Here is an 11,798-nt window from a genome sequence, read left to right as displayed (position 1 = left end):
ATTATCTAGTCTTACTCCATTTACTCAGTTTATAAACGATGCACATGCATGTGTGTGTGCACAAGTGTGTGCATGCGTGTTTTTCATCTATCCATGGCAGTTCCTAAACTCTATGGGTGAATGCAAATATTCCCAATCTACACTTTAGAACAACTAGTTAATGGTCTATGAACACCTCATCCCCACAACTCTGGTACAGATTATCAAGTTATCCTCACAGACAGAAAAATCCTATGTTAACATTGTATGCAGGGCACACTGGCCACAGTCATGCTCTCAGGAAGGGCATCCTTTCTGATGAAGAGCTTATAGTGCTATTGAAATGTAAAGAATACTAAACATATTTAGTAGTTTGTCAGTTTCCGCAGGTTGTTCCAACATGGTTATGACAGATGTAATGTTTATGACATGACCACCAAACATGAATTGCTTATATCTTATTCATCTGGCATTCCATGTATTTAAATATCAGCGCCTGTTATGAAACTTCGGGTTCACCTTTTGGATCATGGGCATTTCCATGACATTTTACAAGGTGAACAAAAATTTACCAATAATCACAAAATTAAGTTATTTATTTGCTAGAAATGAATAGTATTAAACAGAAGTCACAGAATTTACTAGAGAGATGATGGAATTTGCTACAGAGATCTGAGTGCTTTGCTGGAGGAAACATATATGCTGGTGGTCTTAAGGCTGCATTGTTTCCTTCAATTTTAGATTCTCTGTAATGCTTTTTACAGCAATGCTTCAACCTTTTGATGAACCTATCATCACTGGACTTCTGATTAATATTTCAACTAGAAGGCATCAGTCATATGTTGACAAACCACCTTGATGCCCACAAATTATTGCATTATATATTTTTTTATAAAATGAAAAATTTATTTTCAGTATGCTCATGATATATATACCAAATAAATGGTGTAGCATATCTGTTACTTAAGGCCTTCAGAAAGGGAACCTCACATGCTAATTTTTTTTGTTTTTTGTAAAAACACAGCAGGTTTTATTGAATACAACTTAAAATAGTGTTTACTTCAGCAAACAGTTAACGCATAGCATAACTCAGTGAATATTAGCCAGCTCTTAGCAATAAAACACTTCCATATAGTTGCTCTGCTGCTTCCCAGCTGCAGAAAATCTATCTTGTACAAATCAGTTAAATGTTTTCTCTGTCACACAGTCTCACACTTACTGTTTTTCTTATTCATTTCTCTCTCTGTCTCTCTCTCACACACACACACACACACACACACACACACACACACACACACACACACACGCACACGCACACACACATGCACACACACACACACACACACACACACACACACACACACACACACACACACACACACACACACACACACACACACGCACACGCACACGCAAACGCACACATACACACACATATTGGCTCTCAGGCAGAGCTCCAAATTTCTTATTCTTTAATTTCTTTTTAAGGCAAATGCATACCTTCCTTAATTACAGTCTCATTAGGGAATATTAAAGAGGGAAATTATTTTTTTTGCAAGAGCACGCTGTCCAGTAAGTTACAAAAGATCCTCTATCTGCATGGGTTCAGGCAACAATTCTGTTAGCACTCATTCTGCATTTAGAGATTTATTTTCCAGCTGGATAAATTCATAGCTCTAAAATCATTTAAAGCCATCTCATGACTATGTTTACTTCATGAGTTTCTTACTCAGCTCACTTCACTTCAGCCCAGAGCACTTCATTTTCACGCTCTTGAGTACAGGTTCTCTTCAATAATGCATCTAAGGGGTTTCACAGGCACACCCATATCTGCTCCCATCATAGCTACTAATGTTTGTGATTCTGAGGTTGAAAAGAGAAGTCTTTGATTAGAAAGATAAATCATGGTTGCTTGAACAACAGTTGAAGTCACTAAATAATAATTTTGTGACAGTTCTTTCTTTTGTTTAAGAATCTTTGTTTAGTGACCCCTCATCAAACATAGTCAAGATAAATGTGTACCTGACTGACACATGACCTCAGCCAAGTTTTCACACTTCTGCTAAATAAACTTTACACTGTGCAAGTTGTTACCAGTAATAATAAGGCAACAAGTCTGGCTTGTCAAATAGCAGGAAAAAGACATCCTTGAGTACATTTGGATTGCTTTTGGTATTATTTTTCATCGATCACATGTCAAAACAAGTGAATGCTTCAGTATTTAAGTTATCAGTGTTGTACACCAAACCTGATTTCCAGCATATGACGGCAACAGTTCATTTATATTATCTAGATTATGTGGAGCATGTATTCTTCAATGATGGGGCTGCTAAACATTCACTAGAAATGGTTCTTCCCATCACTATCTAGCAATGGATAGGATTATCAGTTTAATTAGTTGTTCAGCTTCAAAATGAGAAGTTCTCATCTGCTTCTGCTCTGTAACTCTAGAAGACATATATATCTTTTTGTTATATGATCATACACTTTAAGACTGTTGCAATGTAGTCCAATATTTGTCATCTTGCAAGAACATGGTTAACAGGCTACTTTGATTTGCCAGGGATGATTTCAACCCATCATTTCTAGGCTTTTGGATATTGGCAAAAACATTATCAACCCCTAAAGTACCTTTTTTAGGCATTGACAAACAGACAATCCTTACAGCATAACAAAAGCTACTCAGAACAAACTAAAGGTGTTATTGCTCAATGCTAGGAGTCTCAACAAGAACCTGCACTCCCTAGAAGCTCTCCTCACCTTGGAGAACACTGACATCTGTGTGGGTACCGAAACATGGTTTAAAGCCATGGAAAGCACTCTGGCAGTGCATGGCTCCTAACACCTATCATACTTTCTGTTCATCCATTGAACATGAAAGAGTGAAAGGTGGAGGTGTACCTATCTACATAAAGGGTAAGCTCACCTCAAGGATGGTAAAACAATGTGAAAGCTTGAGCTACTGCATGTACAACTAACCAGGGGGGAAAACTCCTTATCATATTCTTGCAAGCAGCTACAGTTCTCCCTCCATGAACCAGGAAACTCACTCATACCTACAGTTACTTGATTCACTTACCATCCAGCCCAATACCATACGCATGGGTGATTTTAACTACCCCTCCATTAAATGGGAGTCATGCATGACCACTAAATTACAGGCCCAAAGATTTTGTGATTTTTGTGAATTCAAATACCCTGGAGCAGCTGAACTGCTCTCCCACCAGGGGAACAAATATCCTAGATCTGGTACTAAGAAATATGGGAACCCCCCCCCATGTATGATGTCCTCACTTGTAAGTTCAAATTAAAAACAGGTCTCCATGGAAATTAAGATAAAACTAGACCCCCAATTTTTCTAAACCAAACTACCTCCTATTAAGTGATGGCATAGCTAGATTTCAAGTTCTTCCAAATACAGAAAACACAGAAGTCTATGCAGAGGAGTATTCAAAAGTTCTGGATGACCACATAAAGGACTACATAGAAATGGCAGTACAGAACTGAAATAAGCCTAGGTCAAACCACAAAAACAAGTCACCCTAGAGGAACCCTGGTCTTAATAGGATGTACAACAAAAGAAAGAAAATCCTGTTGAGAAGTAAGAGGGAAGGTGCACAACAGAGCAATAAGTCCTTCATTAGTATACACAAGCAAATTATAGAATTAATCAGGTCTGTGAAAGCAAACCTTGAGGTAAAAATAGTCCCTGAGGCTAAGGTTAACCATAGAGCATGTTTCACTTGTGTCCACAATCTTAAGGGCAACAGTCAGTAATGTGCGGAATTAGTTATAGGTGGCATCTCCTATACTCAGCCAGAAGATAAAGCAAATCTACTGGCTGATAAATCCAGCTCAAATTTCACTACCCCATCACCCCTAGTTCCTGCCCACTCCTCTGTCAATTATCACCAATGAACAGGTAGCCACTGCGCTCTCCAAAACTAAAACCATGGCTTCAGTGGAACCCGATGATATACCAGGATGCCTTTTAAATAGCTTAAATCAGGCCCTATCAGGCCCAATAGGATGTCTATTTAACCACAGCCTCTAGACGAGTTTTGTTCCAGTAGAGTGGAGAACAGCTAGGGGTATCTCTCTACATAAGGGAGGACCACCAACTGAACACAAATAAGGTCACAGCCAGCAACTGACCCAGGAAATTACAGACAGATACATTTAACTAGTCTTATTTGTAAGGCCATTTAAAAATAATCATGGACTTGATAAATAATGACATAGGAAATTTCCAGCACTGGACCAGGCCCAATTTGGCTTCATCAAGGGCAGGTCATGCCTACTAAATCTGGTGGACTTCTTTGAGAAAGTCACTAAGGCCATGGATGAGGGCAAAACAGCACATGCCATCTATGGCAACCTGCCCAACGCATTTGACACAAATCCGCACTAAGGTATTATAAGTAAACATACAAAACTAGGCATAAATCCCTACATCACCAGATGGATAGCCAATTGGCTCACGGACAGGACAGAAGTGGTTAAAGTGGGTGATTCATGTTCCAGCAAGAGGCCAGTTACTAGTGAAGAGCCACAGGGCAGTGCTGGGACCATTCCTGTTTGGAATATACTTTTCAGATGCCAAGGCCAATGTGGAAAGACTCTAGATGACAACGTTTGCAGCTGGGGCAGTCACAGAATCACCCAACAATGTAGATACCCTTCAAAAGGGGCTAAATCAGGCAAATGATTGATGTCAGAACCAAAGCCTTAAACTAAATTCAAATAAATGCATTATTGTACCCTTAGGGAAATCAAATACCCCCACTAACTACAACATGAGCAACACACCCCTAAGAGTAGACTCAGAGGTGAGGAATCTAGGTGTACAGATAAATAGTAGCCTGAACTTTGACTGTCATGTGTCTACAGTGGCCCTTCTATGTGGTGCAACTTATAAATAAAGGTAGGGTATCCAAATCCAGGTGGTGACCTCAGAGTTTCCTCACTAAAGAAATACAGGGTGTTAATAACATGTCCTATGCAGATAGACTGAAAGCCATTTCCCTGTACTCTGTCTCCTGTCGATTATTAGGGAGTGACTTATGTCTGACCTACAAGACACTCATAGATCCAGCTTAGATGGAGCTGATACATAGCCACAAGACAAACAGCATGAGGGTCACCCATTTTAGGAATCTAAAATTTTCAGTGAATAAAACAGAAGATGCTGGAGAGACAGATGTGTGTTTCAGAGTCTGACCCATCTTTGGAATAGGCTTCCTATTCATGTTAAGCAGTGTTCTTCCTTGGCCTTCTTCAAGACAAATATGGACCGATGGATGGGGAATCATAAAGTCACACCAGGGATGGTGCCTATGTCCCTAATGGACAGGGGCAATCTGTAAAATACACAATGAATAGTCATAAACACAAACCCATGCCACCCTCCTGCCCCTGGGGACCATATACTGGATAAAATCAAGTTATATTGGCTAGGCTTTTAAAGGCTCTTGAGTCATTAACCAAGAAATCTCTTGTGAACCTATGAACCTAGGAATAGTACTAAAACTCACAAGAGTAAAAAAAGCTGGTCTGAATGACAAAATGGCACACAGATGTAAACCTAATATCATGTCTTTATTGTGAGAAGACAGTACTGACCAAGAAAATAGTTGAATTCTGAAAACAATTGAGTGGGTTTTGTAGTCCTGCTGTAGGTGAAGCATGGCAGAAGAGAGGAAGGAAAACCCGCATGTAGTTCTGTGTAACAAAGTAAGTTCATGTCCACCAAATGGCTGCTCTGACTGCACTCTGCAGCATAATAATTTAACACTATTTCTTCAATCACCATTCTGCTCATTTCTGTGCATCTGCTTTTATTACTTGCCAATGAAGTTATCAGCATCTTAACTATTTGCAAGAAATGTAACTTGTAAACAAAGACACTCCAAATTAAGAATCACCAGACCAGAAAATAGTTTAGCACTTTCATCAATAGACATTTTCAGAGTAACACCTGTTATTAGAAAATGGTTTAAAAGATATGCATCCAAGTCACATATTCTTCTTCTACTTTCGGCTTTTCCCGGTTAGGGGTCACCACACTGGATCAACTGTCTGCTCATGATTTGCAGTAGAGTTTTACGTTGATGAGTTGCCAGCCCAGTGCCCAACCTTCCACAGAAGGCACACACATGTACACACTCACACCTAGGGCCAATTTAATGTGTCCAATCCATCTACAGCATATCTTTAGGATGTGGGAGGAAACCGGAGCACTTGGAGGAAACCCACGCGACTACACGGAGGACATGCATACTGCGCACAGAAGGTACTCCAGCCGAGGATCGAACCGGAGAACCTCTTGCTGTGAGGTGGCAATGCTAACCATTGCACCACCAATTACATTCAAATTATCAGTTTTTCTGCCTCCTTCATTTTCAAATACACTAAATATTAGTAGTGTTGTCAGGAAACAAGTTAGTCCCTAATCCAAACTGCCGACACTCTTCTTTGGTTTTCAGGAAGTTATTTACATCCCCTTGTAACTAGTCCAGTTAAACCAGGATCAAAATGGATGAGTTTAGGTTTTAGTGAAGGCTCAGAGTGTCTTTTTGACACCCAGGTTCTGTGATGCAGTTGGTGGATGTTATTTTGTTAGCATCTGCATGGACAGTGTATTACAGCCTGTATAAAACTGGAGGTTTGTCAGTTCAGTCCTGTTCAGTACTCTGCAACTGACAACAGAGAATCATGCACTACAGAGAGGATGGCAGGAGCCTGACCACAAAACCCTTTTCTCTAAGGATTAATAACTTCATACATGCCAAGGAACTTCCTCAACTTCCTGTGCCTGGATTTGCAGTGTTTAACCTCTGGTGAGAGTATGTTTCTGCATCACCAATTCCTGTGCATGATTTCTGCTGAATGATCAGAGTATTTCTTCAGTGTTTGGCTATCTTCAGAAGGTACATTGGCTGGATTTTGTTCGACTTGCTTCTGTAGTGGTAGGGTTTTGCAGACTTTGAATATGTGGATATTTGTTCATTCCAGTGCTTTTCAGATCTATACACTTAACACTGCCCTAATGATCAGTTCAGAGAAGCTAGCAGATTACAGAAAAGAGAGGATCACAAGGCCCTTTTTGATCTGGGTTTTTACTGATTCAAAACACTAAATGATACACTGGTTTCCTAGGGTGTGCAGTGCTCCAGCATCTAGTCAGAGTAGAGGCTTCCATGTGACAGCTATCTGAGCATGGCTTCCAGTAAAGGTTCTGACTATCTGTTTTTGATTGGTTAGCTTCTGCAGGGGTGGAGCCTTACAAACTTTAAATAGCTAGAGGTTTGCTCCGTTAAGCACAGCAGCATGAAGCAGTGTTAATTCTATTGGATAACCAGCAAAAGACCCTTGCCTACAACAGCTAAAACAGCATCTACACACTTGTAGCTTATATAAATTCTGCTGCCTTCACTGTGTCAGCTTTGCTATGGCATTATGATTGGTATTAATATTACTTTACTGCATAGCGTAGAAATTGTCTCCTTTTCAACTTAACTTACAGACTTCACTTCATCCGGATGCATTAATGATAGCAGCACTGTTGTTGTGACTGATATTATATTTAAGTAATATTGCACTGCTGCTCTTTGTTGCTTTTTTTTTTTTTTTTTTTTTTTTTTTTTTTTTTATAATAGCATCTGAAATGCTAGAAAATATCACTTTCAGGAGCAAAGAATAGCTGTCTTCTCTCTTATAGTGTTAAAGTAAAATATATCAATGATATTTCATATTTACACCCTGTCAGAAAAAGTAAAAATGGACATGTCTGTAGTGAAATGAACTTAAAGGCATCTACATTAGGGGGCAGTGAAACAATAACATAAAAGACTTGAATGTTAAAACATGGGTTGTGCCTTTACTGTGTTTCTAAAAATACTACCACTGACTTCAACTTATTTTGCACACATACTGTCAAACTCCCAGTGGAATGCTTTACGTCTGAAAGGATGCACCACCATTTGTCTCTGTGGTTGTCGGACAAACACAATGGCCACATAGCTATTTGACAGATTTTGTCCCCTAAGCAACCCATATGAATAATCATTCAGAAGACAAAAAACAAGGAAGCGTGGAAGTAACTTAACACATCTTTACAAATATGGGGCTGTAGTGTGTTCAATACACCTTCTCGAGTTCAAATTGCTCAATTTCAAAACACTACGAATAATAATGGAACTACTGTGAGTTCAAATATGACTACTACGGAAAATAATGTTATGAATGATAATCCCCCTTTAAGGTAAAGCGAGCATTTACAAAAGCAATCCCAGTAATGTTTCCATGGAGATAATAACATTGGAACTAATGAGGGTTTTTCAGGGCAGGAAGAGCAATTCAACCAATTGGAAGGGAGGCCAATGGAGTCATGCACGTACCTGCAAGTTCAACAAGATGAAGAATTTAGTCCCCGAGTAAATGTGGATGATGTTAATAAAAAAGAACTGGAAATAATTAAGAATTCAAACGGTGATTTAATATATTCAATTTTTCATCAGGAGAAGTAACTAGCGGACTTGCTGGGCCATGAATTAACATTCGTACCTACCAAGCTATGGATTTTAAGTTATTTTTATGTAAACAAATGTAATTAGCACCAAAACACTGCTTCAAGCACAGTATGAACAATAAATCATGTGGGGATTTATTGTTCATACTGTGCTTGAAGCAGCATTTTTGGTGCTTATTGCATTTATTTTCTTAGTTGGACACTGATATGCTTTTTGGTGCTTTATTTTTATGTAAATTAAACTTGACCTTACTTGCAGGTAAGAATTTTGAAAATATTGAAGAATTTAGAGTTTCTAGCTTGTATAATCCTCCACTGAATCCTGCCTTGTATACCTTTGAACAAATGTGTGAATTGGACTTTAGAAATTTAGGTTTAAATAATTTTGTGAATGAAAATAGTAATTTGAATAAAAAAGAAAAATAATAATAATTATTATTTTCCTTAAAATTTTTGGAAGTGACAATTATGAAACCAGACAAGGGGGATGATTTAGTATTTATAAATAAAATGGATTATCATAATAAAATGTTAGAGCTTCTGCTGACTGATAATTATGAATCAGTCTCGAGGAATGAAATATTTGGGGGATATAAGAGAATTAGATCACATGTTAATGACCTTTTCATTGAAGGTCAGATTGATCAAAAAATTTGGAATTTTTTCGAGATGCCTTCTCCACTATTCCCAGTAATATTTTTGATACCAACAATTCATAAAAATGTATATAGCCCCCCTTTGCCCTATTGTAGATGGCAGAAATTCCATCATATATGCCTGTTCTAAGTTTCTGGATGGAAAAACTAAAAAGAAATTCTTGGCGGATGAAAAACAAATATATAAAGGCTCATGGGCCTTCTTGGAAAATATTAATTCATTACAGTTTAAATCTAACTTTAATTTTGTTACTATTGATGTAAGAGACTTATTCACAGTTATCCCACATGATATGGGGGTTCAATATGTTACTGATTTTTTATGGAATAAGAAGACACCTCGTGGATTAATAAAATTATTAGAATATTTGTTGGATATTATTTTAGCAAATAATTACATCATATTTGATGACCATTATTTTTTGCAAAAAAGTGGAATTGCCATGGGTACCCCCTATGGGGCAAGTTTCGCAAACATGGTTATGGCTCTCTGAGAGCATGAATATTTATTTAAAAATGCTGTTTGGCTGGAAAAAATTTACTTTTATACACGTTACCCTGATGATAGTTTTATTATTATTAATGGTAATGGTGGATGGTTTTATTGAATACATTAATCAAACTACACACTTTTTAGTGTTTACACACCATTTTCACACTGAGTCTATTTCATTCTTAGATATATACTTGTTTAAGGATAGAACAAATAATAGATATATTGGGTCTATATCAGAACACGAAAATCCAAAATAGCAAATGACCTAAAGGTCAAAAATGCAGGACCTCAAACTCACTATTGCAGGTGCTGCACCTCCCACACCCCCAGCTAAATTTATATACCAACTTTGAGATTTTACTGCAGTGAGGATAGGGCAAATATTCCAATCTTCAGTGTACCGCGATCTCACAAAAAGCAGATCGAGGTCCAGCATTTCCCACCTTTAGGTCATTTGCTATTTTGAGTTTTCAGTGTTCTAATAAGAACCCGATATATTGCTAATATTTATAGGAAAGAAACATATTGTAATTCTTTCCTGCATTTTTCAAGTGCTCATCCCCTACCTCAGAAGAGATTGGTTGTAAAAGGCCAACTAGTGAGAGCAGCCAGGATGATCTCTTTAGAATTAGACTTTCTGGCAGAATGTAAAAACTTAGAAGAGATGTTTATAAAAAGATGGTACCCTAAAAAGATGTTAAATAATTTGATAAAAGACATTCAAGGTAAACGTGCTAGTGGACATTTTAGCTCTATCCTTAATAGTGGTATTATTACATCCTTGACTAAGACACTATAAGATGATAGGACAAACAAAACATATAGTTTGAGTTGTGTATCTATGTTCAGCAATGATTCTTTTATGAGAAAAACATATTAACTAAAAATTAGAGTGTTCTAATGAATGACTTAGTTATTAGTAACAAGATTCCTGGACACTAGGATTGTGTATATAGATGGGGTAGTAATATTAAACAAATCTCAGAAAGACCCCAATTAGGCACTACCCAGGATACTAGGCAGTGTTTAAATGTGAAGCCTGTCCTTATTGGAAATATGTAAGTATTGGTAGTAACTTCTTAATAAGAGCTATTAATTACAACATCCATATGAGATTTAACTGCAATATAAAGGGTGTGGTATATCTTGCTTACTGCCAACTCTGCAATAGTTTTTATGTTGGGAAAACTGAATGAAAAATAAATGAACACATTTATGAACACACACATTGTATTAATAGGGGAATTTTACACAGCGCTTTAGTGAAGCATGTATCAATTTACAATAGTCAACATTTAAATTTAAGGTTATCGATCAGGTGACTATGGAGGAAAGAGGTGGTCCTTGGACACTAAGACTAGAGGAAAAGATTAAGATGCAACAAAACACCCTAATACTGGGTGATTTCAACTACCCTGCCATTAATTGGGAAAACTACTCGGGTACCAACTCCTTTTCCCAACGGTTCTTGGAATTCATAAATTCCAATGCCCTGGATCAACTAATCCATTGTCCCACCAGGGGCTCCAATATACACCTGGTCATTAACAACATGGGAGATAGATGCTCCAAACCAGTGGTCACCCCCTCATTGGTCAGGTCTGACCATAAGCAAATCATCTTTGACATCCACATCCCACCCCCACCCCCCAGTAAGGAAACCTCCTTAAAAAACTTCTCCAAAGCCAACTTCATGCTACTGAAGTCAGAAGTGACAAACTTCACAACACCCACGCAGACGGGATCTGGAAGTTCGACTGCAGAATCCTACAATAAGGCACTGTACGAGCACATCCACTCATGCATGAATTGTGCCATCCCAAAAAGAACCAAGATGCTCTTCTCCAAAAAAAGGAAGCCAATCTGGTGGTCCTCTGCTATAAACAAACTATACAACAGAGGGAAGAAACTGTTGCAGAAAAGAGGAAAATCCCAGGATGCAAAAATCTCCCTCACCAGCGTCAGTAAGAAGCTGAGATCCCTCATAAAATCCTCAAAAGCTAGTTACGAAAATAAAATTGTCAAAGATTCCAAAGACAACCACAAGGCATTCTATAGTTATGTCAAGAATCTAAATGGCAATGCTCAGATCTGCTCTGAGCTACAACAGAATGGCATTAAATATACTGAACCCAAG

This window comes from Protopterus annectens, chromosome 14.part0 (genome assembly GCF_019279795.1).
Source record: "Protopterus annectens isolate FY-2018-M chromosome 14.part0, PAN1.0, whole genome shotgun sequence".
Taxonomy (NCBI): Eukaryota; Metazoa; Chordata; order Ceratodontiformes; family Protopteridae; genus Protopterus; species Protopterus annectens.
This window is presented reverse-complemented; position numbering follows the sequence as displayed.